At 47.7% G+C, this 25,653-nt stretch overlaps 2 long non-coding RNA genes and 1 pseudogene across 3 annotated transcripts; 2 read left to right on the top strand and 1 right to left on the bottom strand.

Annotated features, from left to right (window-relative positions):
• The first annotated feature begins 2,768 nt into the window (after window positions 1-2,768).
• On the top strand, window positions 2,769-11,041 carry LOC307222669. The gene is made up of 6 exons (XR_013841832.1): window positions 2,769-3,904; window positions 5,337-5,395; window positions 5,432-6,246; window positions 6,539-7,409; window positions 7,608-8,829; window positions 8,883-11,041. It is a non-coding gene; the product is annotated as an uncharacterized lncRNA (long non-coding RNA).
• LOC307222667 lies at window positions 5,597-7,614 on the bottom strand. Its single transcript, XR_013841830.1, has 3 exons — window positions 7,395-7,614; window positions 6,566-6,701; window positions 5,597-6,168 (listed from the first exon to the last, which is right to left on the bottom strand). It is a non-coding gene; the product is annotated as an uncharacterized lncRNA (long non-coding RNA).
• Window positions 11,042-18,105: 7,064 nt separating the features above from the next.
• Window positions 18,106-20,852, top strand: LOC307223431 (annotated as a pseudogene). The gene is made up of 3 exons (XR_013843866.1): window positions 18,106-18,193; window positions 19,155-19,526; window positions 20,286-20,852. The product of XR_013843866.1 is annotated as an uncharacterized misc_RNA (transcript).
• The last annotated feature ends 4,801 nt before the right edge of the window (window positions 20,853-25,653 follow it).

The following is a 25,653-nucleotide window of genomic DNA, read 5'->3' as shown; positions in this document are numbered from 1 at the left end:
TAAACGTTTTAAAAACAACTTTGCACCTTCAAATTCCAATGGGAAAGACAGCTCATTCCTCCTCACTCTTTTAAAACTGGCAGAAGCATGTGAGAACTCTCCTTTTAAGAGTTTCCTAGGTCCAGCGACTCCTCGCTCCATGCAGAACACTTGGTAGGTTGCCGCAGACGTGGCTCACTTTAAATTGCGCTCGCCTCGAGATTCTCCCAGCCCAAATCCAGTGCTCGGTTGCGCCCGAAAGACGCATTGATTTCCACGGAGCTGCATTTTAGAAAGTTCTAGCTCGCATGAAATAACACCTATTCGAAAGAGCACGAACTCTAGTAGTTGCCTTTTGCTTATGGCTGGGCATGCGTGGAGCCACAGCAGCGACTTTAAAACCTTGTGATTTTGCTTCTCCTACGGATAGTTCTCGCTTCCAAGAAATCGGAAGCTGGACGTGCGGACGTCAGTCTATCATTAAATCAACGCGACGCATCCAGTTCCTCCGTGCCTTTCGCGGCAGCTGCGACGCAAGCCCTAGGGAGCCAAAAATAAACAAATGCCCACCCTGTTAGCTCTGTCACCCGTGATGTGGAAGTAAAAATCTTCGAGTATAAGGGAGCTTACTCTCGCGTAAACAAAACAAAACAAAAAATCCTTCCAGTGGCACCTTAAAGACCAACTATGTTTGTTATTGGTATGAGCTTTCGTGTGCATGCACGCTTCTTCAGATACTTCTTCGTGTACACAAGTAGATCGACGCTGGAAGTCCCCCCCCCCCCCGGGCATCCACGCGCTACACCCGCCGAGCGAGTGCCCTTCAGATTTCTAACTCCTATCGGCTCCAGCCAAAATTGCCAATTATCAAAGGATGATGGGAGTTGTAGTCCAAAGAACAAAATGCTCCCGAGCAAAGCTGATTTTCCTCTCCCTCCCCTAACTGCCACCACGGGGTCATCTGAGGATCGCCTTGCCCTCTGGAGATGAAGGGAGAGCACAGAAAAGTCTGGAATGTTGCCCACCATTCAGCTCAGCCTTCTGCCCCAACCCTTCAGATGTTTTGGACTACAACTCCCATCAGACCCACCTGGCACAGTGTTACCAGACTTAAGGGGTGTATCTTTAATGGCCTAACTCCCCTTTTAAGGGACTCCAAGTTCGTTATGGGTCAGAGATGAATGAGCTGAAGGCAGATCTTTATTCTGTTGCAACAAAGTCCCCCCACCTTTCTTAGGAGACAAAGAACAAAGTATGTCACATATTTTAAAGCAGGCATCCCCAAACTCTGCCTTCTAGCTGTTTTGGAACTACAACTCCCATCATCCCTGACCACTGGTCCTGTTAGCTAGGGAGCATAGGAGTTGTAGTCCCAAAACATATGGAGGGCCAGGATGCCTATGCCTGTCCCTAGATCAAATAGGAAATTCTGCCTTAAAAGCCTGGATGTTAGATTAGAAATATCCCAGGGGCAAAAGAGATGATCACATGTACACTTTGGAGAAGGCAAGCCTTTAAAAAAGAAGAAAAAGGGAAAGTAGCAGATATTTTTCCTCCAAACAAAGGTAACTAATTGGGAGGGGGGGGGCAAGTGTGCCAAAGGTCAGGTCCAAAACATGGGAGGCTCCAGGCAGGACTTTCTGCCATAGCAAAGTCGAAGGAGAGGCAGTGTGGTGCAGTGGCTAGAGTGCTGGACTGTGACCTGGGAGACCAGGGTTCAAATCCCCACTCGGCCATTAAGGGTGTGTCAATCAGTGCCTGCCAGAGTAACCTACCTCGGTGTTGTTGTGGGGATTAAAGGAGGAGGGAGAGAGCCATCTGTGCCACCTTGGGCTCCTCGGAGAAAAAGGCGGGATATAAATGCCATCAAATAAGCAGCCTTGGAGCATTTCCCGGGCTTCTCCTTCTGGCTGACCTTCCAGGGCTGTTGTGCGAATGAAAAAGGAAGGGCTCGGGGGGGGGGGGCTGGCAGTCGCTGCCTCTCAGCCTGGCCTCCCTCCCGGGGCTGTTGGGAGAGAGGGCAGGAAGCGCCATGGAATGAAGCGCCATGGAAGGAAGGCTCTGGGCAGTTTCCATGCCAACCAGGGAGCTTCTCCAGGCAGGGCTTGGTGCGGCTGGAGCTGCTGAGGCTGCGCAGGGCCTTCTCCTCCCTCTTCCTCCCTCCCGCATCAGCCTCTGACCACCTGCACCTGCACACCTGGGAGGAGGGAAAACAGCACTTTTGCCTCTTCTCGCCCCCCGTACGTAGCTCAGAAGCCGCGCCGCGTTGGCTTTTGGGAAACGCAGTCCTCCCTGTCATTCATTTCCGTTCTCTGGGGGGAAGAATAGAGGGCAGGCACTACGAGTCCCAGAAGGCAGTGGGCGAGCCGGCTCCAACCCCTCTTTCCTTTCTCACGCGCCCGCCCCGAGGCCTCCCCATTGGCCGGCTTTTCCGACTCGGTATCTGGGCGAAGCCCGGGTCCTCTCAGCCAATGGGAGGCGAGAGTCGGGCGCGGGGGGCGTGGCAGGGCGGGGGGCCGTTGGCAGTTGGCCGTTGCTTCCAGATCTCGGCTGTTGCCCCCGAGCCCGGGAGCCGAGAAACAGAGCCAGAGCCTCTCGCGTCCTGGGGATGAAGACGGGGGGGGGGGGAGACGGGGGGGGGGAGACGTACATTGCATGGCCCTTGAGGGGTCCTCTGTAGGATCTTGTGTGTCTCCATAGCCTCTCCCTTTCACCCAGGGACCCCCGAGCCCGTCACCCTCCAAAACAGACCCAGAGCCTCTTCGCCGCTCCCTCCTCGCGTCCTTTCGGCCCCAGAATGAGGCGTCCCACTCGCAACAGGAAAGACTGACGGTCCCTGCCCCCCAATGGTCCTGCTTCTGCATGGAGCTAGAAAGGGAGGCTCCGACCTCCAGGCTCCCAGAGGCAAAGTTAGGAGGTTCTGGGAGGCCTCGCATTGCACTTCTACAAAAGAAGGCCACCCTGCACTAGTTAGCTCGGTTGGTTAGAGCGTGGTGCTGACAATGCCAAGGTTGCAGGTTTGATCTTCCTAACGGCCACCTGCATTTCAGGGGGCTGGACTAGAGGACCTTTAGGATTCCATCTAATTCTGCAGGTCTGTGATTCTAACATCTCTGGGGGGAGGGGGGGGACACATCTTGCATCTCCAGCTAAAAAGAGCTAGATGAGCAGCTTATGATTAACTCCATGTGGTCATATTCCGGGTGCACGTAACTGTTGCTGCACGTCCTCCGCCCAACGGGTCTTTAGCAGTGACTACTGACCTGCATTTACTACTGACGCTGTGCCTTGGATTTCAACCTCTTTATTTGGCTAAGTACTGGTGCAGTGGTTGATCAGCTTGCAGCCTCTTTGTATTGTGCTAATTGTTGCCACCCACCCACTCCTTGAGTCCTGGCTGGGCCCTTCAAATCCAGAGAGAAGCTGGGGTTATGCCAAAGCAGCCAGCCCACATTGATAGGTAGTGAATTACATACGATAGGATGTTCCAGCCCTGAATGACAGACGTGTGGAAACTTGCTCTGATTGCCTTCTGAAGAGTTTAGGAACAAGGCAGCAAAAATTACGCTTGTCCTCCTCTCTGGTCCTCTCCCTGGTCTTTGGTTCTGTGTTGTGATTGATCCTGTTCTAGCCACTGAAACATGGCTTGGAATAAGACTTGTCAACTTCATGATTGTCTAAGAAATGGTAGGGAGGAGCATAGGCTAATTGCTCATGGAATTATAAAGCTTTATCAAGTACCTCCAGCGCCATTAAAAATCTGTTTGGTATACAAATAATTGAGCTTCTTATAAAAGTGTTGAGTATAGTCAGGCAGCTGATGTGATAACGGGGGTCTATAAAAAGACTATTAATCTTTGGTCTGTGGTGTAACCCTGCAGGACTCTTCAACCAAGCGTTCGGCCCCTGTCTCCGGATGGGAAGAGTAAGTCCAAGGTGCAGGGTTCTTGGTGTTGGGCAGGGTTATCCTTGGGCCTTCTCAAGTCTGGGCTGGTTTGTTTTTCTTCATTAAGAGTTTTTTTTTCTGGGCTGCTTAAGCTTTCTTTCTTTGGTGCTGCTTTCATTTCATTTCCTCTTTTGGGAGGGGAAGCTTCAGTTTGGGAAGTGCTTTTTAAGAACAACTTGGACGTTTTTCTGATCTTGTCTGCTCAACCTCTAGGAATTTCCAAAGAGAGGAATTTTTGAGCAAGACACCTGCTGAAAGGTCAAAATGGGGAAGTGAAGGCATAGGTGCCTGCAGCTGCTGCTCCTGCCCCAATGGATGCCTGGAAAAGTACAGGACAAGTGCCTGGGCAGCAGCACAAAGATAAGAAGAAGTTTATTAGCTTTTGAAGACTTATTTGAAAGGAGTAGCTGAACCCAGAAGGGCATGTAATGTCTAGCCACAACTCCCAGTCATGCTCTTCAAGAGGCATCACATAGAAGGGGTAGAAACCCTTTGTTCATTCTTTGTGATCTGTGCCACAGGCCTCTGTTGGCAAGAAATGGCAAGCTCTCAGAGGGGGAAAAGTATTGTATTGTTAGCCTTCGCCAATTTAAAGTGGCACCTCTGGGGATGGAGACATCCATGTGTTTGAAGGCTCAAAAGGTGAAAGGGATCGGTTTTAAAATCACTGAAGAATGCCTTGTATTTGATGACTTGCCTAGTAGCCTCAGGCAACCAGGAATTCATGCAGGTGACTGAGCAGCCAGCTCACTTGATTTCTTGGCTAGCTGTAAAGGAAGAGTAGTCTTGTCTCATCCGCAGTCATCACAGAAACACAGTGGACTATCAGAGTGTCTCTCCTCCACCATCCTTCATGGAAGAAGGCACCTTTTTGCTGCGTTTCCATGCTGACTTTGGAGGAGGGGGCAAAACAATTATTGCAGGCTAGTAACTTTTTGACATTTGTAAGGCTGGCTGAAGAAGTACCCTTCTTCAAGGCCAAGTCTCCCCTTTGTGTACAAAATGGATGCAGCAGGTGGAAGGAGAACTGCTGCTGCATCCTTGTTGAGCTCCTTTTGTCTTGGCAGGAGTACAGCTATGGGGCTGGGGCCCTGTGCTGTAGGATCACCCTATACGAGTTATTAGAGGGTTGAGTTGTTATGTCACCAGAGAAATGACACAAATGCCTAGACAAGGGCTGGGATCTAAGAAATACCCATGCTTAGATGTGTGTCTATAATGTGTCTGTGTTGAAAAGGTTCTAAATTTATATAGATATATAATAATTTTATTAAATTTTCAATAACAAAAATAAAAAACAAACACAACAACAACCACAAACAATACTTGAAGCCTTTCCATCTCACTAGCATTCTGATCTGGTTAAGCCTTGGTCCAGAAGTCAGTTTGACACCTGCTTACTCACATCTAGGTTCAATGTTGAGAGACGTACTTCAACGGGAAGCTGGTACAGCTCTTTCCTGCTCACAGGTCTTTCAGGAGTCAATCCAGCCATGGCTACGGGAGAGAAATAACCATCATCATATGGAAGAACCACCATTAATCCAGGTTTGCAAATTCATAAAGCTTGGGCTACTAGTTTGATGAATCATGCCTGGACCATAGAGGGGACAAATTGCAAAAAGGGGTTGTTTTGTAAAGGAGAAAGTTTGCTGCTATTTGTTTTACTACATTATTATTATTATTATTATTATTATTATTATTATTTTATACCCTACCTTTTTCCCTGAAAGGGACTGAAGGCAGCTTATAAGCAAAATAAGAAATAAAGATATAGAAAAAAGAAGGCATTAAAAATTTTTTTAAACATTAGTAGAATTAGCTATTAAATGGCTCTTGAGTTGTTTTTGTTTTATTAAGCATTTTGTGTTCTGATTTTGTATTTTTATGTTGTGATCTGTCATTTGTGTGTTTATATGATAAATGCAATACTACAACCTACACCTCACCACAGCCATAGCAATGGAATGCAGGGAGCATCCTTAGACCAAGCCCAGCCATTGATCCTCCAACCTTGGTGTCGTCTACAGATGATAATTGGCAGCTGGCCCTCTGGGGCTTCAGACAGAGTATTTTCCCAGCCCCACCTGGAGATGCTGAGGACTGAACCTGGGACCTTGTGGATCCAAAGCAGATGCTCTTTTGTTCTACTTCTGGAGCACCTCGGGGTCCCCATGCCTGGTTATTGGACTCCAGCTACTCCTGACTGTTGGCCATGCTGACTGGGGCCAGTGGCAGCACACCTGGAGAAGGACGCATTCTTCAACTCTATTTCTCTTCAAAGAATGAAAACCGTTTTGCAGCCCGTAGCCAGAATGAAGGCAGGATATCCTTTGAAGTTGGGGAAAGAGCCACAGGGGTGGTGGTTGTGGTGAGACTTTATTTCTATACCACCTGTTCATTACCCAGGTGAGGGAACACCTTTTTAAATGACACACATACCAAGAGAATCAAGAATATACACCCAGGGTCTCTGGTTGTTACATCCTTGTGATGGGCCAAGTATCTCTGGCAGCATTATTCGTAGCTTACACGGCTCAGCCTTTTGCCCTCAGATTTTTTTATCTGGCCACAGTTCCAGGCTGTACTGACAAGCCATTTCCCTCCGTTCAGATCCCTAGAAGCAGAAGGTCCAGTTACCTGCATCTCTGCTGGTTGCCTGGGGCTCCCATCTCTCAGCTTCGTCAGCTTCTGGGAGGGCAGAGAGAAGACCTTCATGATGCTTTTCTCCACCAGCTCCGATCTAACCTGTGCGTTCAGAGGTGGCTGCAAGGCACTGAAGAGGAATGAGAAAGAGGGGGAGGGGAAATGATCCAAAGCTCGCAGAAAAAGTGCCAATTCAGCAGCTGTGGAGCATAATTATGGAACCAGGCAGTAGGAAAGCAGGGCTGAGAGTTTCACCAGAAAACAAAATGCAAAGATCAGTCACCAAAGTGACCTCTACAAAGGGTCACTGACAAGGAGGCCACCCGTGTATGTGCCTTCAGACAATTTGACAACTCTGTCACTAGGTTAAGAGGGCACTTTAATATGTCAGGACTGCTGTGATTTAGAGATGCCTCCTTACAGGGAGGAGTGTGGGTGGAGAATGTATTGGGCTGGTCCTGGGAGACGCCTGCAAGGAGTTCAGAGGTGGTCTCAAGGCACTGAAGAGGAAAGAGTTTTGGGGAAGCACGCCGCATGTCAGAGAACTGGAGACCCCATCCCTGCCACCACCACACCAAACCCTGAATTGTGCTCTCTCTCCAGCCAAGCCCACTTGACACCTTCTTTGCAATTGGCAAGTGGGTCCTCCTAGGAGAGAGGAGTGGGCACTGAAAAGGAAAGAGAATGAACTATAAACCTGGTGAGGAAATGTGCACTGTGTCTGGTCAAGGGGTAGAATTTCAGGGTATGGCAAGGGAGGTGCCAGGAATAGGTGGGGCAGTGACAAGCTGTAGGGAAACTAGAAGTACCTCCCCATACTTACGTCAGGTGGGTGATGGTCTCCATGGCTTTTTGGAGCATGGCAACGGAGAATGAGCCCAGCGGCTCCTCTTCAATAACTTCCTGTTGAGGGGAAGTACAGGGTACAATTTCAGGGTATGGCAAGGGAGGTGCCAGGAATACGTGGGGCAGTGACCGTAGTTACGTCAGATGGATTACAGCCTCCATTGCTTGCCTCAGGGCGGTGACTGAGAAGCCCCCCTGGGGCTCCTCTTCGATATTATCCTGTTGTGGGGAAGCACACAGCATGTCAGAACTGGAGACCCCATCCCTGCCACCACCACACCAAGCCCTGAATTGTGCTCTCTCTCCAGCCCAGCCCACTTGACACCTTCTTTGCAACTGGCAAGTGGGTCCTCCTAGGGGAGAGGAGTGGGCACTGAAGAGGAAAGAGAAAGAAGGGGGGAGGAAATGATCAGCACCCAGCAGTCCATAAACCTGGTGAGGAAATGTGCACTGTGTCTGGCCAAGGGGTACAATTTCAGGGTATGGCAAGGGAGGTGCCATGAATAGGTGGGGCAGTGACAAGCTGTAGGGAGACTAGAAGTACCTCCCTGTACTTACGTCATGCGGATTATGGTTTCCGTCGCTTGGTGTAAGATTGCGAATGATGCCAGCGGCTCCTCTTCAATAACTTCCTGTTGTGGGGAAGCACACAGCATGTCAGAACTGGAGACCCCATCCCTGCCTCCACCACACCAAGCCCTGAGCTGTGCCCTCTCTCCAGCCCAGCCCACTTGACACCTTCTTTGCAACTGGCAAGTGGGTCCTCCTAGGGAAGAGTGTACTAGAAGTACCTCCCCGTACTCACGTCAGGTGGGTGACTGCGTCCATGGCTTGCCGGAGCAGAGAAACTGCGAAGCTCCCCAGGGGCTCCTCTTCAATAATTTCCTGTTGTGGGGAAGTACAGGGTACAATTTCAGGGTATGGCAAGGGTGGTGCCAGGAATACGTGGGGCAGTGACCGTACTTATGTCAGGTGGGTGATGGTCTCCATGGCTTGCTTTAGGGCGGTGACTGAGAAGCCCCCCTGGGGCTCCTCTTCGATAATATCCTGTTGTGGGGAAGCACACAGCATGTCAGAACTGGAGACCCCATCGCTGCCACCACCACACCAAGCCCTGAATTGTGCTCTCTCTCCAGCCCAGCCCACTTGACAACTATGGGAGAAGAGTGGGCCTCCTGGATCTGGGAATAAGATCCATCTTTCACCTGCACAGAGCTCTCCCTCTTCCCACCTGTGGCTTCCAGCAACTGATCTTCAGAAACACTGCTGCCTTCCGCTGTGGAGGTAGAACAGGGTCCTGAGGCACCCTGGACCGAAGATGCTGAGGGCTTTGTAAAAAAAAATTATTTACTTACTATGAGGCAGGTACTCGGCTCCACTTTATGGGGGAAGATGTCATCTTCCCCCATAAAGTGGAGCCAAGTACCTGCCTCATAGTAAGTAAATGTCATCTTCCCCCTTGAAGCGCTTTGCTTATTAGAATTGTCGCCTTCATAAAAATGCTCTTCACTGCCTCATCCTAAAAGGAGAAGGGATCTTATAAATATTGAGGCACCCAATTATAGAGCAGAGAGGCAGGTAATTTCACTCTCATGAATAATGGATTTTCCATGATCAACATTTGTTGTTTGGAATCCATTATTATTGGAAACTGAACTTGGTTATCACTGGTTCCTCATTCATATAAAAGTGGGTTTTTTTGGGAGGGTGTTGTATGTTCACTAGGCATTTGGACAACTCTTTAGCTATTGTCAGCATGTCATGGTGGTTTCTGAGACCAAGGAGCAGTTTTTGTCCATGCATGGATACAATGGGATGCCATTTGGAATCAGGACTCATAAATACACTGATTTAAACCACTGTTTTTTCCAGTGTCTTAGAATTCTCAAGTGACTCTAGGTACTAGGATAGTTTAACATACAGTGGTACCTCGGTTTTTGAACAGCTTAGTTCACGAACTACTTGAAATTTGAACGCTGCAAACCCAGAAGTAGGTGTTCCGGTTTGTGAACTTTTTTTGGAATCTGAACTGTTTGTTTTGAGTGTGACACTTCCTTTTTCCGTGCCACACTTCCGTTTTGAGTGCCCCCTCTCCTGCTTGCACGGAGTAGGAGCTGGATGGGGCCTCTCCTGGTGAGGTGCAGGCTCCGTCACACTTTTCCATTGAGGGGTGCGTGGCTGCATTCACCTCAACAGAGAAGTTGAAAGGAGCATCGGTGGCCATGCGGAGACAGCCCAACAGCTGCCTCAGCAGCAGTTCAGGGGCTCTCAGACGCAGCTGCCTGGCTGCCTCCACATTCGCCACCCCAGCAACTATTCTGCTTGGCTGCCTTCAGGTGGTGCAGGGGCTCTGATACTGGCATGGGGGCTCCTTTGAGGGGAGAAGTTTAAAGGAGCCCCCAGCGGTGAACCCCTCAATGGAAAGTGTGACAGAGCCTGCACCTCCCCAGCTGAGCAGCCCCGATCCAGCTCCTACTCGCGTGCAGGAACGAGAAACAAAAGATTTTCTCCTGACCAGCAGCCAGAACATGGGAAGTCTTTTTAAATAATATAATTTGCAATGTATAATTGGTTTTATTATTTGTATTATGATGTCGCAAGATTTGATATGTTATTAATTGGAGTGTTATTAAAAAGGAATGATGCTATATAAAATGACAAATTTGGATAACAATACATGTTATCCCCAACTGACTCCAGCTTCAAGGCCTCAGGAGAACTGGTGCATGTTGAGCTTAAACTAGGAAAAAGATGAATGGTGCATAACTCAAGTAGGCAGTGGGCTTGGCTGAGGAACAGGGAAAAGCAGGTGCAAGGCTTATTAGCGCTGCTTCCGGTTGCTAGACAGCCAGCATACAGCCCACTTTGTTTAATCCTTCAATCGATTGCAGCAGCACATCTTCCAGCCTCTTACCATAGCTCAGAGGGCAGAAAGCAGAGACTATCTAGAGTGCACCTGCAAAACCCGTACTAGGCAGCTGGATTATTAAAGGGGCAGTGCAAGTCACAGCCACACAAACAGCAGCAACGAGGCTTCTGCTGTTGCCCCAATTTGTGTTCAGGAGTGAACCAAAGACAGGTTTGGCTGAAGTGGATGGCCATAGGAAACGACCCTCCTGCCGCCTTGTAAGATTACATTCAGCGTTGTAACTGTCGTCTCTATCCCTGACCTTCTTGCCAGCTAGGTCAGGAGGATACATAACAATTCACTCCTCCTCAGGAAGCTAGGTTGCAACAATGGCATTAGGATAATTAGTAAGCAAAAGGGCACCAGGGGCAGGTTTTGAAATCCTGAAACCTCTGCTTTAAGATTCTGGTGCCCGGTTCCTTCAACCAACTGGGAATCCTGTAGAACTGAAAATGCAAACTAGACAGAGCACTGGCACTTCCAGGATGAGTCAGGCAACCTCAGGTCAAATCACCTGCACACTCACAGATTCAGCAGCACTAACTTGTGACTATCTTGCTAATTAACTTCCCCCTGTTTACTTTGGGCCCTTATTGAGAACGCTTATTTTAGAAAGTTCGAATATTGCTTTTTCATGTGCCTAGAATTGTGAGTGTATGCTGCTGCACTTTGTTGTTAAAACTACCTTTATAATAAATTCCTTATTTTTTATATTATTTCCATGTGGACCCACCTTTTCGTTTGGGAGGGTTCAGATACACACACTAAGGACAGCACTCCGTTTGACTCCCGCTAAAGATCCTTTGGGAGGGAGTGTGCTCTCAGGATCACATGGGTGCTGGTTTCACAGTGTCTCCAAACACACATGTCCATCAGGCCCCATGTTAGCATGTCACAGTCCAAAGCAAGAACTTGTAGATGCTTGGGGGGGAAGCAGCAAAGTGAGATAGGGCACAATTTTCCAGGCCATCCCTGACACAAGGGGGACAAATTTTGTAGGAAACCCTTTGAAGGCCTTCCTTCAGCAGCAGCAGTCTCTTGCAACAGAGAGAGGTAGACAACTGCTCCATGTCCTGAGAGCCAGTGTGGTGTAGTGGTTAAGAGCAGTAGACTTGTAATCTGGTGAACCGGGTTTGCGTCTCCTCTCCTCCACATGCAGCTGCTGGGTGACCTTGGGCTAGTCATACTTCTCTGAAGTCTCTCAGCCCCACTCACCTCACAGAGTGTTTGTTGTGGCGGAGGAAGGGAAGGAGAATGTTAGCCGCTTTGAGAATCCTTCGGGTAGTGATAAAGTGGGATATCAAATCCAAACTCTTCTTCTTAAACAAACAAACAAACAAAACCTGCTCCATGTCCTATTTGATCATACCTGTGCCAGCAAGGAGTGGTAATACGCTTTTAATAAACATGAATGCTTCAATTTCATAACAGTAATTGGAAAGAGAGTCTCATCCTAAACCCGATGCATTATCAGACAGTTTATCCTCACCTTTCAAGCTCCTTAATTAAGTTTGCTATGCGCCTCTTGTCTTCAGGACATAAATCCTTCAGAGAAGCACTCTTCATTCCTCCTTTGCCAGGGACCTGAAAATTAAAACCAGCTTTTTAAAAAGCAATCATGCCCTTCCTGATTGGCGGAGGGGGCATGAACAGGTAGCTGCAAGGGATTTGTTAAAAGGAGGCATGTCTTCCTGCCATAGCTGTCAACTTTCAGGTTTGAAAATAAGGGATCAGCAGCCTCTCCTGTCCCGGGAACAGTCTACGGGATATCTAACAATCCGGGATAGCAGCGGGAAGCAGCGGGAAATGGCGCTGGAATAAGGGAATTTCCCAGGGGGAAAGGGAAGGTTGACAGCTATGCTTCCTGCTCCTCCTATTTGAGGCTGAAAGGCAGCTCATCTGTCACAACACTATACACAGCTGCAAGAACAGGCAATAATGGAGGTGTATCCAGAGTTTTGACTCCCTAAAAGAAGCTTTTAATCCTTGGGCACTGTGACAGAAACTGGTCTTGCTTGCTCCATTTTGGCCCCAGGCTCGCAAGTATTAATCTAGCCAGTTACAAATGCTAAAGAAGATTTTTAGACGCCTGGACAAGGAGGATTTTTCAAGGCCTACACAATTACTTTATCTTTGCCCCTTGAATGCCACAATGATGGCACAAAAAAAGTAAGAAAAAAAGGCTTCTAAGCCAGATACAAACAGCCACTTTTCAGCTGTGGGAGAATAAGAGGAGAGCAAGGGAGGCAGAAAAAGTCTGCATTCAATTGGACTGCCATCGCTGCCACCATCCTAGACCATGTTTACATTATACCTAATTTGTTTGTTTCAGTATTTTAACAACAGTAACAACAGTCAGAATATGAAAGCAAGTCAAAGCAGGCCAACAAAATTCTGTCTCACCTTCTCTGATACTTCTGAGTAAGGAAGAGCCAATTGGGAGTTGGCTAGGCAGGCAAATGAAACTCAAAAGCCCGGATCTAACTTGTCAGGAAGTCAGCGCGTACAATGACATTATTCACAGTTTGATCTCATATACTCCCAGGGTAGGGAGACTGCCTGAGAACCGCGTGTGCATGTACACTACCTTGGGCTCCATGATGAAGGAGAAGGCTAACTGTAAGCAAATAAACATGTAAATATGAGCAGCTAGAGATCGAATGTTCCTAAACAGCAGCTTTAAGCCATTTCTCTAGCTCTATAGGGACGCGGGTGGCGCTGTGGGTTAAAGCCTCAGCGCATAGGACTTGCCGATCGAAAGGTCGGCGGTTCAAATCCCCGCGGCGGGGTGCGCTCCTGTCGCTCGGTCCCAGCGCCTGCCAACCTAGCAGTTCGAAAGCACCCCCGGGTGCAAGTAGATAAATAGGGACCGCTTACTAGCGGGAAGGTAAACAGCGTTCCGTGTGCTGCGCTGGCTCACCAGATGCAGCTTGTCACGCTGGCCACGTGACCCGGAAGTGTCTGCGGACAGTGCTGGCCCCCGGCCTCTTAAGTGAGATGAGCGCACAACCCTAGAGACTGTCAAGACTGGCCCGTATGGGCAGGGGTACCTTTACCTTTACCTTAAAGGCTGGCTGCCAACCTGTGAAAATGAGATGATGGTGCCTAAAAGCATGCCATGATTTTTCCAGCCCTCCTAAAGGACCTGAAAAGGTTGTATCCCTAAGTTATCATTTGAGCTCTTTTACTTCTAGCCCTCTCCCCAAAGATCTATAAATGTCTTAATTTGGCACCGAAATGGGAAGGTTTCAAACAGGAAGTCCGCCTTCCCCTTTTGTAAATAGATTGAAGCAAAGACGCTGCAAGCTAAGGTCTTGGAAAGTCTTCCGCAAAGGATTAAACTTCCATTGATTAAAACTATTAAATCCCCCTTGGAAGTAGGAGAAGAGGGGGGAAATTTCGGATCGCACAAGCCTGCAGGAGAGAGTGATGAAAATTAAATCACCACCGCTCTGAACCTGGAAAGGGGCTGCCAGTAAGATTGACGTTTTGAAGTTCATTGGCTGTGAAGAGAACGCATTTTGAGTTAGCTAAATAAGAGAAATATATTGTTTCCATTGTCCTCTTCTGCGTTTAAAAAGGAGGAAAAGTAACTGAAAATTGAAACTATATTTACTGTTTGAACTGTGCTTAAAAGGATTGACACAAATAGAAACTGTTTCCCTCTAGAGGGAGCCTTTGAAACTGTTATAAGAGCTGAGCTGGGGGAACCAACTGCAAGATAAGAGACTGTGAGAATCAGGGATTGACCTTGGACTATTTGAGAATGTCGACAGAAGAAGCTTTAGTGATTGCATTATGCAAGATAAGTCACTCGTTGGAACAACTCCACAAGAAGACAGATGTTATGACTACTAAAATTGATAACTTGGGACAAAAAGTGACTAATTTGGGACAAAAAGTGAACATCAATACAGAAATTATTCAGGATCTGATACAGGAATCTACTTTGACAGGGCAAATTGTCAAGAAGGCGAAGGAGAAAGTTGCTGTTGTTGAACCTAAAGTAATACAAGTGGGAGCCCCAGCCTTACAGAGGCAAATTGAGGACTATAAGTTGAGGCCTTTTATGATTGAATTTAGAAAAAGTCAGATTTTGAGGATCGGAGCCCTGCCTGGACTGGAGAAGGAAAGTTGGATAGATCCCTTCATGCAGGGATTTACGGACTTTTGGGATTTGGACTTGGGTCGTGAGGAGATTGGAGCTGTGGGGGCCTTTGGATTTGGAGGAATTTTGAAACATGTCCTGAAATACCTTATGGATTTTAGATGCAACCATGGAGATTTGGTTGACCTGTCGAGAAGGAATAAAAGCATTGCTAGGTTGGAGCTTCCCCGAGATCTGCTCTTCAGTATCAAAGGAAGGAAAATAAGAACAAGATCAGTAGAAGACAAAATAAAGTGCATGTATAAATATGAAGAAGACCTGCAGAAGGGACTTGGAAAAGAGTTAAGAGCCTCGGACAGAAGATCACCAGGTTGATGGACTATATGGAATTGACGAATGACTGGCAGTATACGAGACCAGGGAGAAGAGATGGTGGAAGAAGATTGGAAAAAGTTTAAAGTTTATTTTCAGAAATAGAAATATTGTAAAATTACTGAGTGTTAGAAAAATGTTGGAATGAAATCTTATGGCTTTAGTAGAAATGTTATAAGGAGTTAAGTATAAATAAGCATTATAGTATTAATGGAAAATAAGGGTAAAAATAAGTTAAGATACTTATATGACAGAAAATAGAGAAAGATGGAAAGGAATTGCAGAAACAATTAATAGAAGTGGAATACAAAAAGGGAGGTGAGAGGAGGTCGATGAAACAAGGGTATGAAAGATAAGGCATTGAAATGGTATAATGTATGTTTTTAAATTGTTTTTGTTTTGTTTTGTTTAGGTCAATGTGTCAATGTTGTGTTTTGTATTGTTTATATATTGTATTGTATTGTTTTTTCCCTTTCTTGTTTTTTTTCTTTTTGTCTTTTTTCTTCTCTTTCTTTTTTGTAAGTTTTAAAAGTAATAAATATTATTTAATATAAAAAAAAACAAAGTCGCTGAGACAAGGGTGCATGTGCCGTATGCACAGAGTGAATCCGAATCAGGTCCTGGCCCAATTCACTACCCAACAATTCAAGCTAAATTTGGCAGCCATTCAAATATCATACCTGGGACATAGACAGGTGGCTGCTCTTCATCAGAAACTGAATACAATTTCATTCAAGGAAAGCACAGGCAAAAGGTTTGTTCCATTCTACGTTTTACAGTCTGGAAATATTATCTCCATGATTGAGCTAGTCTTAAAATTCTTCTGCATCAAAATTGAAGTTGAGACGCAGCACAACACTGACTGGGAGACTACAGACATTTCTGTAAATCCACTTTGTTAATACTCTTAAACAGACCTGAATGAAAAGGTTGTCTTTTATTAAAGACCCTGTAACTAGCTCAATCACGGAGGTAATGAGCCACATTTATTTGTATTAGCCTTTATTATAATAGCAACTCCTGGAGGCTATACACTCAATGAATGCTCCTCAGACTCTTATTTTGGACACAGACTAAGCTTTAAAGTCACACATTTTTGAAAAAGCTATCTTGGGTTCTTACAAGCAGGTACTGGTATCTGGAGGATCAGGAGAGAAATGTGGGTAAACTGCACCCACCAAGACCATACCATGGGACCCTTCCCTGTTGGACCATCCAGTCTCCCATCACACTGCATATCTGTAGCAGGCATTTATCAATTAGTAGATTCAATTAAGTTGGCCACCAGCCCATTGCCAAGTAGTGGCAGCAAGTTACATCCAATAAGTTGTTCTCCACACATCATCTCTTCTAGATGCTGAAAGGAAGCTTCTTACTCTGCCCCCCCCCCGGGGGGCAACCAAAAAAACTAAAATCCATATGGAAAGATTTAGTTTAAATACATCAGCTGAAGACCTATGTATGCAAATTAGTTCAAAAAGGATGTGAACATATTAATACCAAACGGATATCGTGGGAAAGAAGAAAGTGTATGTGGATAATGACAGTAAGCATCAGTAAATGCAAATAATGATTACAGTACATGGAAAACAAAATAGCACGTTTATGCAATTACAGTACTTGCATATACTGCTCCTTATACATTGTTCCCTATTCAGGTACTATTTATTTTTCCTCCTCTCTCCCCATTTCTATCTATTGCTATAAGCCTTTGTTAACATTTTATTCTGCACTGCACTAGTACTTAGCCAAATAAAAAGGTTGAAATCCAAGGCACAGGGTCCAGGTGAGTAGTAAATGCAGATCAGTAGTGCAGCAACAGTAACGTGCACCCAGAATATGACCATATAGAGTTATTGTAAGCTGATCATTTAGCACTTTTAAGCGGGAGATGCAAGCTGTGTGCCCCCCCCCCCCGAGATGTTAGAATCACAGACCTGCAGAATTAGAAGAAATCCTAAGGGTCATCTAGTCCAACCCCCTGAAATGCAAGAAAATGCAGGTGGCCATTACGAAGATCAAACCTGCAACCTTGGCATTATCAGACCATGCTCTAACCAACCGAGCTAACTAGTGCAGGGTGGCCTTCTTTTGTAGAACTGCAATACGAGGCCTCCCAGAACCTACTAACTTTGCCTCTGGGAGCCTGGAGGTCGGAGCCTCCCTTTCTAGCTCCATAGAGAAGTATGTCCACTTGGTGGCAGGGACCATCAGTCTTTCCTGTTGCAAGTGGGACGCCTCATTCTGGGGCCGAAAGGGCGCGAGGAGGGAGTGACGAAGAGGCTCTGGGTCTGTTTTGCAGGGTGACGGGCTCGGGGGTCCCTGGCTGAAAGGGAGAGGCTATGGAGACATACAATATCATACAGAGGACCCCTCAAGGGCCGTGCAATATACGTCTCCCCACCACCAGCCCTGTCTTCATCCTAAGGGCAGCCACCATAGTTAGCAAAACTTCCACCACAGGGAACTACTGTACAAACAAAACTTGAAATCAGCTGCAGAAGCTCAGAGAGTTGACGGGAAAGGCGGGAAGCCCCGAGTTCAAGTGTCAGTTCTGCGCGACTATTAGGGTGGCCACGCTGTGCGTAGAAGGAGCTCTGCGGAATGTAACGTATTGGCAGGACCATTTGCACTAGAATCTGAAGCAGCAATATTTCCAAGCCGCTCTTTGCCGAGGAGGGCGAGGGGCAGGAGAGAGCGGGACCAGGGTCAGCCCGCCCTGGGAGTGGGGGCTTCAGCCGTGGCCCCTGGGCCTGGCTCTGCACTCGGGGACAAAGCCCATGGAACGAGCGGGGCTCGTTTTCTGAGGCAACCGGGGCGGCTCTCTGCACATGCTCAGGAACCACGTCAGCCTTTGCCCTCGTTTATCACCGCCCCGCCGTCAAAACAGCCCCGCCCCCACGCCTTTCCTTCTCCTCCCGCCGCCTCCCTCCTGAGGGAAGGATACGGTCCTTGCTCCAGCGAGCGGCTCCTTCCGCTCCCACAGCCAGATCCGCCATCTTGAAACAACTGCCCCTGCCACTCCAAACATCCCCCCGCCCCCAAGCCCGACTCTCGCCTCCCATTGGCGAGAAAGGGAGGAGTGGGAGCCGGCTCGCCCATTGCCTTCTGGGACTCGTAGTGCCTGCTCTCTAGTCCTCCCCACCTACAGAACGGAAATGAATGACAGGGAAGACTGCATTTCCCAAAAGGCACGGCGGCGCGGCTTCTGAGCTACGGGTGGCGAGAAGAGGCAAAAGGCCCCCACCTGGTGCTGTTTTCCCTCCTCCCAGGTGTGCAGGTGCAGGTGGTCAGAGGCTGATGCGGGAGGGAGGAGGAGGAAGAGGGAGGAGAAGGCGCAGCCTCAGCAGCTCCAGCCGCACCAAGCCCGACCTGGAGAAGCTCCCTGGTTGGCATGGAAACTGCCCAGAGCCTTTCTTCCCTCCCTTGTTCATTCCATGGCGCTTCCTGCCCTCTCTCCCAACAGCCCCGGGAGGGAGGCCAGGCTGAGAGCAACACCGCTACAAACACCTCATACAAACACCCCATAATACTCACTCTGCATATGTAATAAATCAATATTTTAGTGCAGCAGCGCCCCACTTTGGAACTCCCTGCTTATTCACAACAGGCAGGCGACTTCGCTGTACTCTTTTTCGGTGCCTGCTAAAAACATTATTGTTCAGGCAAGCCCACCCAGATGCTAAGAAGTATGGCATGTGTTTGAATCCGGTTTTTAGCTTATCATTGATTTTAATTAATGGAGAGGGTGTTATTGGTTTCATTTGTTTTTGTTCCTGTTTCTACTGAATATTTTGCGTGTTTTTGTGCTGTGAACCAGCCAGGGATCTTCAGATGGGCAGTATACAAATAAATAACTTCTGAATGATTTTAAATAGCTCTTTTTAACTTTTTGTTGATCATTTTTATTGATATCCGCTCTGAGGGTTTTTCTCATTGTTGAACAATATATAAATGCTATGAAATGCACAAGAAATAAATACATTCTTATCTGATCACAATTGCATCCACACACCCATTTCCTCTGCTTAAATTGTGTTCTGTCTTTAATTTGGGAGGTGGGGCAATGAAACAGGAGCTGTTCAGCAGCAGAAAGATTCCTATTTCAGCAGCATGCTACCAATCCCATCTTTGTGGCCATGACGGTTTAGGAGCTTGCTTTTTGCAAAAAGCATGTAAGCAAGCAAGCTGAGATTCTTCTCCAAAGGGCACCATGTTCTGTGAGCCTTCGGTGCTTCTACAGAATTGTGGCATCCATGCCAGCAACCTAGTAATGGCTGCCTTTTCCCCAGACAACCCGATGCCCCTTGGCTCCATGACCATCAACAGCATCTCCAAGCTAAACTGAGTCAGAGCGTCGCCCGTCTATGCCTTGCCCAATGCTGATTTGGAGGATACCGACGATGAAGGAGATACTGCCCCACCTCACCCCTTTGTCCATGAGAGACCTCGGTCCCCCTCTCCGCCCCCACTTGCTGCCCCACCAAAAGTTTCCGTGACCTTATACACGAGTCCCATCAACGCCCAGCTTCCCAAACTGCATGGTTTGAGTTTTCCTTGCCCTGCATCCAAATCTCAGCCTGGGTCAGCCTTTTCTTTCTCCCCAAAGGTAACGGGGCAGCTGGAGAAACCTCACTTGGACTTGCGGAGCCTGGTGTTTGAGCTGGACCCGTGCGGAGGGAATGGGAAGGTCTGCCTTGTGTACAGGAACACCAAGTCAGGTATGTTGTGTGATACCAGCAGCCCAAGAGCTGCCTGCACTAATCGACCCTGTCTGCAAACCCCAGTTAGCTTTTGCCTTTGTGGGAGATGTTTTGGACTACTGTTCCTAGCACCATACAGTTGTGCTGGCTGAGACTGATATGCTTTGTAGTCCAAAACATCTGGAGGGCACCAGGTTGACAAAGGCTGTTATCTATCATGGCCTTTGATGAAGTATTCCTGAAGCAAGCTATGCCTGGCTTTCATCAATTCCCATTATTACTATTAAAATTTGCATACCGTCCTTCATCCACAAATCTCAGGGCGGTTTACCACATAAAACTGCAATATAAAAAACACAAAATGCATAATAAAAATAAGAAGAAAAACAAACACCCCCCACCCAACACATTTAGAAAGCTGTCAGATGTCAATCAGCCAAAGGCTGAGTTGAAGAGGAACATTTTCGCCTGGCACCTACAGATAGGTAGCGAAAGTGCCAGGTGAGCCTTCCTAGAGAGGGCCTTCCACAAGCAGGGGGCCATTGCAGAAAAGGCCCGTGCTCGTGTGGCCACCCTCTGGACCTTTCGTGGAGGAGGCACCCAAAGAAGGGCCTCAGAGGATTAATTTCCCTTGGAAACGCCTTTATCCTTTGTAGAAAGCACCAAGGCCCAGTTCATCATCCCTAGGCCTCAGAGTTCCTTATTCAACCCCCTTGAAAGGTTGGGTGGTCCGTTCTTCTTATCCTGCGGTCTAATAGTCTCTCTTCTCTCTTCCAGTTGTCACCCCGCATTCTGAGATCTGGTTTCTGGACTGAGCTCTCTACTGGCATTTCCTCACCAAAACCTTCACCGCTTACTGCCGGCTCCTGATCACCCACCTGGGCCTGCCACATTGGCAGGATGCCTTCACCAGCTACGGCATCAGCCCCCAGGCTAAAGTGAGAGAACGACAGACGGCCCGTCCCTTTTCCTAGGCTCTGCCGCTCCTGCCCATTCTTTCTTCACAAAAGCCCTGCAAGGGAGGGTCTGGCTGAGAGTGAGTGACTGGTCCGAGGTCACCCAGTGAGCTTCATGGCCAGATAGGAATCTGAACCCCGGCCTCCCAGGCCCTAGACCAACATTCTGATCCACTGTTTCTCCCCAGTTGTTGTCTGGACCCAAGTCTGAGAAACATTGCTCTTACCACTATGCCACACCACCTCTACACTGACTGGCTGCTGCTCTCCAGGGCTTCAGGTGGCATAGTGGGGGTCTCTTCCAGCCCTCCTTGGAGATACCAGTGAGGATTTGCCTACAACTTAAATGCTCTCGCCTCTGAACTGATCCTTTTGACCTAGGGCTGAAGTTCTTCCATTCCCTTTGTTGTGACGTGGGGTTTGTGATTTCAGCTCTCTTGACATAATATGCTGGAGACAGTTCTCTAGTAACACTTCTTTATTAAAGCAACAAGACTGAGACCTGAGGAGGGGAGAGCTACATTTATAGGGACAGGGAACTAGCTAGAAAGGATACATTTTGGTGGGAACAATATCAGGCAATCACAGTCCTGCCTTTTGGAGGAAACCAATAAGACAGAGGATCCAAATACAGCAGCTTAAATGAACCAATAGTAGCTGTACCCTCTGGAACCAAAAGGCAGTTAAAAAGGTAAAGGTACCCCTGCCCGTACGGGCCAGTCTTGACAGACTCTGGGGTTGTGCGCCCATCTCACTTAAGAGGCCAGGGGCCAGCGCTGTCCGGAGACACTTCCGGGTCACGTGGCCAGCGTGACAAAGCTGCATCTGGCGAACCAGAGCCGCACACGGAAACGCCGTTTACCTTCCCGCTGGTAAGTGGTCCCTATTTATCTACTTGCACCCGGAGGTGCTTTCGAACTGCTAGGTTGGCAGGCGCTGGGACCGAGCAGCGGGAGCGCACCCCGCCGCAGGGATTCGAACCGCCGACCTTTCGATCGGCAAGCCCTAGGCGCTGAGGCTTTAACCCACAGCGCCACCTGCGTTGGCAGTTACTTTACCCTAATGCAAATACAGACAATAATAATACAGATATAAAATCCTTTGACTCAATACACAACACCCTTGCTCTGTTCTGCATCATTCCCACTTTCCCAGAGAGGCATTTGAACACTGACTCTCCAGGATGTGAGCAGCAGCCGATGTTCTCAGTCCCACTTGGAGAACCCAACTTAATTCAATGAGTTCCTGGATGCCGTCTGCCGAAATTGTCTTAACAATGGATGGTTACCATTTTATAACTTCAAGCTGAGCATTTGCAAGCTGCCAGATCCCATTAAGGAATCACATTAGCTTATGATTAACCCATAAATCAGAACTGCTATCAGTTGACTCTTGGTAGATGTTACTGATAGGAAATTCCCATTAAAAGCCGGAGAGGAAAAGCTTTTAATGGGAATGAGTCTTGAGCAGATTTGGTTGTTTGTTTGTTTAATTTTATTAAAGATTTTCTTGGTTTACAAAAGTATGTGCATGGTCTCTTTTTCAGTTTGTGGAGTCCTTTTACATTTCATGTGAGACATCAGTGTTGTACAGTGGTGCCTCGCAAGACGAAAAGAATCCGTTCCGCGATTCTCTTCGTCTAGCGGTTTTTTCGTCTTGCGAAGCAAGCCCATTGACAGTTTAGCGGATTAGCGCTATTAGCGGCTTAGCAGCTTTTAGCGGATAAGCGGATAAGCGGATAAGCGGCTTAGAAAAAGGGGGGGGAGGGGAAAAAACCCGCAGGAACTCGCAAGACATTTTCGTCTTGCGAAGCAAGCCCATAGGAAATTCGTTTTGCGAAGCACCTCCAAAACGGAAAACCCTTTCGTCTAGCGGGTTTTCCGTCTTGCGAGGCGTTCATCTTGCGGGGCACCACTGTATACAGAATGAGGTTGGGGAAGAAGCAGCAGCAGGGAGAGAAGGCCTTTTAATACTTTGTGTATACGTGGGGTTTTCATGTCAGTGTCATTTGGGTAGGTTTTCTTTCTATTCCTTTATTACAGAGTGTGGCGTTTGCCCTCCTAGGTGTGTGACATCATACTGGGTTCATAAGGAAAGGGTTAACTAATTGTAAAATGACTAACCAATGGGAACCCAAGCGGAGGAGTTAAGAGTTAGAGTTAGGGTGGGGTTGAGAAGTCAGTCTGGAGTTAGAAGAGACAGAGAGGATAAATCTGTGGGTTGGGCTAGTCTGGTGTGAGAGATGGAGAGAATTTGTTAAGAGGAGTCAGTCAAACAGTTGAGATAATCAGTCACAGATAGGTAGCCGTGTTGGTCTGCCATAGTCAAAACAAAATAAAAAAATTCCTTCCAGTAGCACCTTAAAGACCAACTAAGTTAGTTCTTGGTATGAGCTTTCATGTGCATGCTGATCAGAAGGTCGGCGGTTCGAATCCTCACGGCGGGGTGAGCTCCTGTTGCTCGGTCCCTGCTCCTGCCAACCTAACAGTTCGAAAGCACGTCAAAGTGCAGTAGATAAATAGGTACCACTCAGGTGGGAAGGTAAACGGTGTTTCTGTGCACTGCTCTGGTTCGCCAGAAGAGGCTTAGTCATGCTGGCCACATGACCCGGAAGCTGTACGCCGGCTCCCTTGGCCAGTAAAGCAAGATGAGCGCCACAACCCCACGGTCACGACTGGACCTAATGGTCAGGGGTCCCTTTACTTTTTACTTGACTGTAGCAGGCAATGTTCATATGCTACATTAACAGGAATACACATGGTAGCCAGAAGAGGGCAGCCTAATCCCATAGTCTGCTCGGCTACAAGTTTTCTAAGATAGAGAGCGAACTTTATATCTTTTACTGGTGAGCTACAGACAGGCATTGCTGCATGTAGGTGAGTGGACACTCCAGATTTAATAGATCTGATGGGGGAGAAAGCTTATTTCAATGGTAAGGTGTCTTTATTTCAACTTGTGGCAATAAACCAGCTCTGCTGTGTTTGGGGGCCCTTCTGTGCTTTCTGCTGATGGGCACCTGACGGCTGCCACACAGCTGCCTTTCCCCGCCCAGGAAGCTCTCAAGTTGTGCAAAATTGTGGCCTTGGAAAGCTCAACAGGCCATTTAAAATTATTTTCTTTTATTATTCGTCCTGCTGGCATTTCCTAAGCAAAGACCTGAAATGAATGTTTGCAAAGATTCACCCAAGTTTCAAAGCTCACCAGCGATTCCAATTCCTCCATTCCGGTAGCAAGTGTAACATTTCCGTTTAAAAGATTGAATTCACATTTGGAATGTGAATGTTTGCCTCAGAATTTCTTCACCCTCTTGAGTACTTTCAATAGAAGAAAAGAAGATCCTTGCTTAATTCCAGGCCCATCCAGGAAGGATTCCACTGATACACTAGAAACATCTGAAGAGCTCGCAAGCAGGACAATAGTGCCCTGATCTGGCATTCAGAGGCCTCCCATCTGCAGAGCAGGTAGGAGGAGATTGGCTCTCAATCCTCACAGCGATCATATTGTTACATGCAACCTCTGTCTCCGAGCAGGGTGAGACTTCAGGGGTTCCCGCTACTTACCCAGGTTTGTGTTTCAGAAATCAGGCACAGTGGAGACTGCAGTGTCTTTATGAAGTATGGTTTATTTACACATATTTACAAGCTGCGTCTAGATGGAGAGAGTTCAGAGCATTCACATCCCAAGTGGGTCTGGCTTCCCCTTTAAGGGGGACTCCAAGGACAGCAAATAGCCATCCTCTGTCACTCTTTGTTTCCAGCCTGTCATCCGCAGCTCACATGGAGTCCTGCCCCTGCTTCTCCTCCTCGCTGCTAACAGCCTCCAAGCCTAAATTGAAATCCTAAACCTGCCCTTTGTCTACTACCATTGGGCCTTTGCCTCTGCTACTCACTGGGGAGAGGGGGCTCCAACCTCTCTGCCAACTGGCCGTATTTGCCTTGCCAATCATTCTTAATGGGCCAGAACTCTGGTCTCTTTGTTGATTGCTAATGGTCTTCAAAACTGGTTTGGCCTGTCTTTTTTGACACTACCAGAATCAGCGTCTGGAAACTTCCCTTAATACCCCAAACATTTCTGACATTTACCGAATCTAAGAATTTAGGGAGGTCTGTGCCCCTGGCATCCCACAAATTTATAACAACATTGAGCAGCCCAAAACACACACATTATTCCACAAACATCTTCGGTGCCACTAATACCACATCTACCTTCGTGGTAGTGAGTTATTGGACTACAACTCCCATCATCCCGACTAACTGCTTATCTTGGGAGCCTCTGGGGCTGCTGGGAGTTGGAGTCCAGCAACATTCGGAAGGCACCATATTGAAGAACCCCTGAGCCATTTAATAGGTGTGCTCAAAGAAAAGCCTTTTTTATACACAAACATCTGTGAAACAAACTACTGGGTTGCTGTATACAGAAGAAGACAAGGCATATGGGTGGGGGAATAAGGAGGTACTGTGTCTCTTCGCTTCCTTTTCTGACCAAGGGTTCAATCCTGTGGGGTGCAGGCTGCAGCCAGCACAGCATGATGGGAGTTGTTCTTCAGAGTTGGCCCTCTGTGCAAAGAGGGTGGTGGCATCTGTGGGATCTCGCCTTTGACTGAGAAGGACCCAGTGGAGCCTTGCTCCTTACTCTACCCATCCCTCTGCTAACATGCACAAGAGGCTTCTTCTCCAAGCCAAAACAAAGTGTGCAGCAAACCCTCCAGCGTGTTAGTCATCGCTTGACACTCACCCATTTGAGGTCTCCTGCTCTTCCCCCCCCCCCCCCCGTGACTTTGAGCACCATCTCAGAACTTACCATAACGATTGCTAATCCGTATCTGTGGATTAATTGGGCAACCCACGGTCTGGGGAATGTGCTGTTATCGGCAGAGAACATCTGTCTGTGTTGGAGCAGATGGTGATTAATGTCTGGGGGCGGCATGGGGTTGTGTGAACTCTGAAAATGTCAGGGGAGTCTCCGTCACGCCAAGGATATTCCATCAGGAGCATCTGCAGTGCTGGATGGAGGAGGAGGAGGTGGCCACGAAAACAGAGAAGCTGGGAGCCTCCATGACCAAACCACTTCAAAATATTTTTCTAAAAACTGGGTTAGAATTAGGGATGCTTCCCTGGTTGAAATATGGCGTTAGACTGCTATAACATTTCAGTGTTCTGAAACAAATGTGGGAATAACCCTTTTCGGTC

Source organism: Podarcis cretensis (assembly GCF_951804945.1).
Source record: "Podarcis cretensis genome assembly, chromosome: 8".
NCBI classification, from domain to species: domain Eukaryota; kingdom Metazoa; phylum Chordata; class Lepidosauria; order Squamata; family Lacertidae; genus Podarcis; species Podarcis cretensis.
This window is presented reverse-complemented; position numbering and strand designations above follow the sequence as displayed.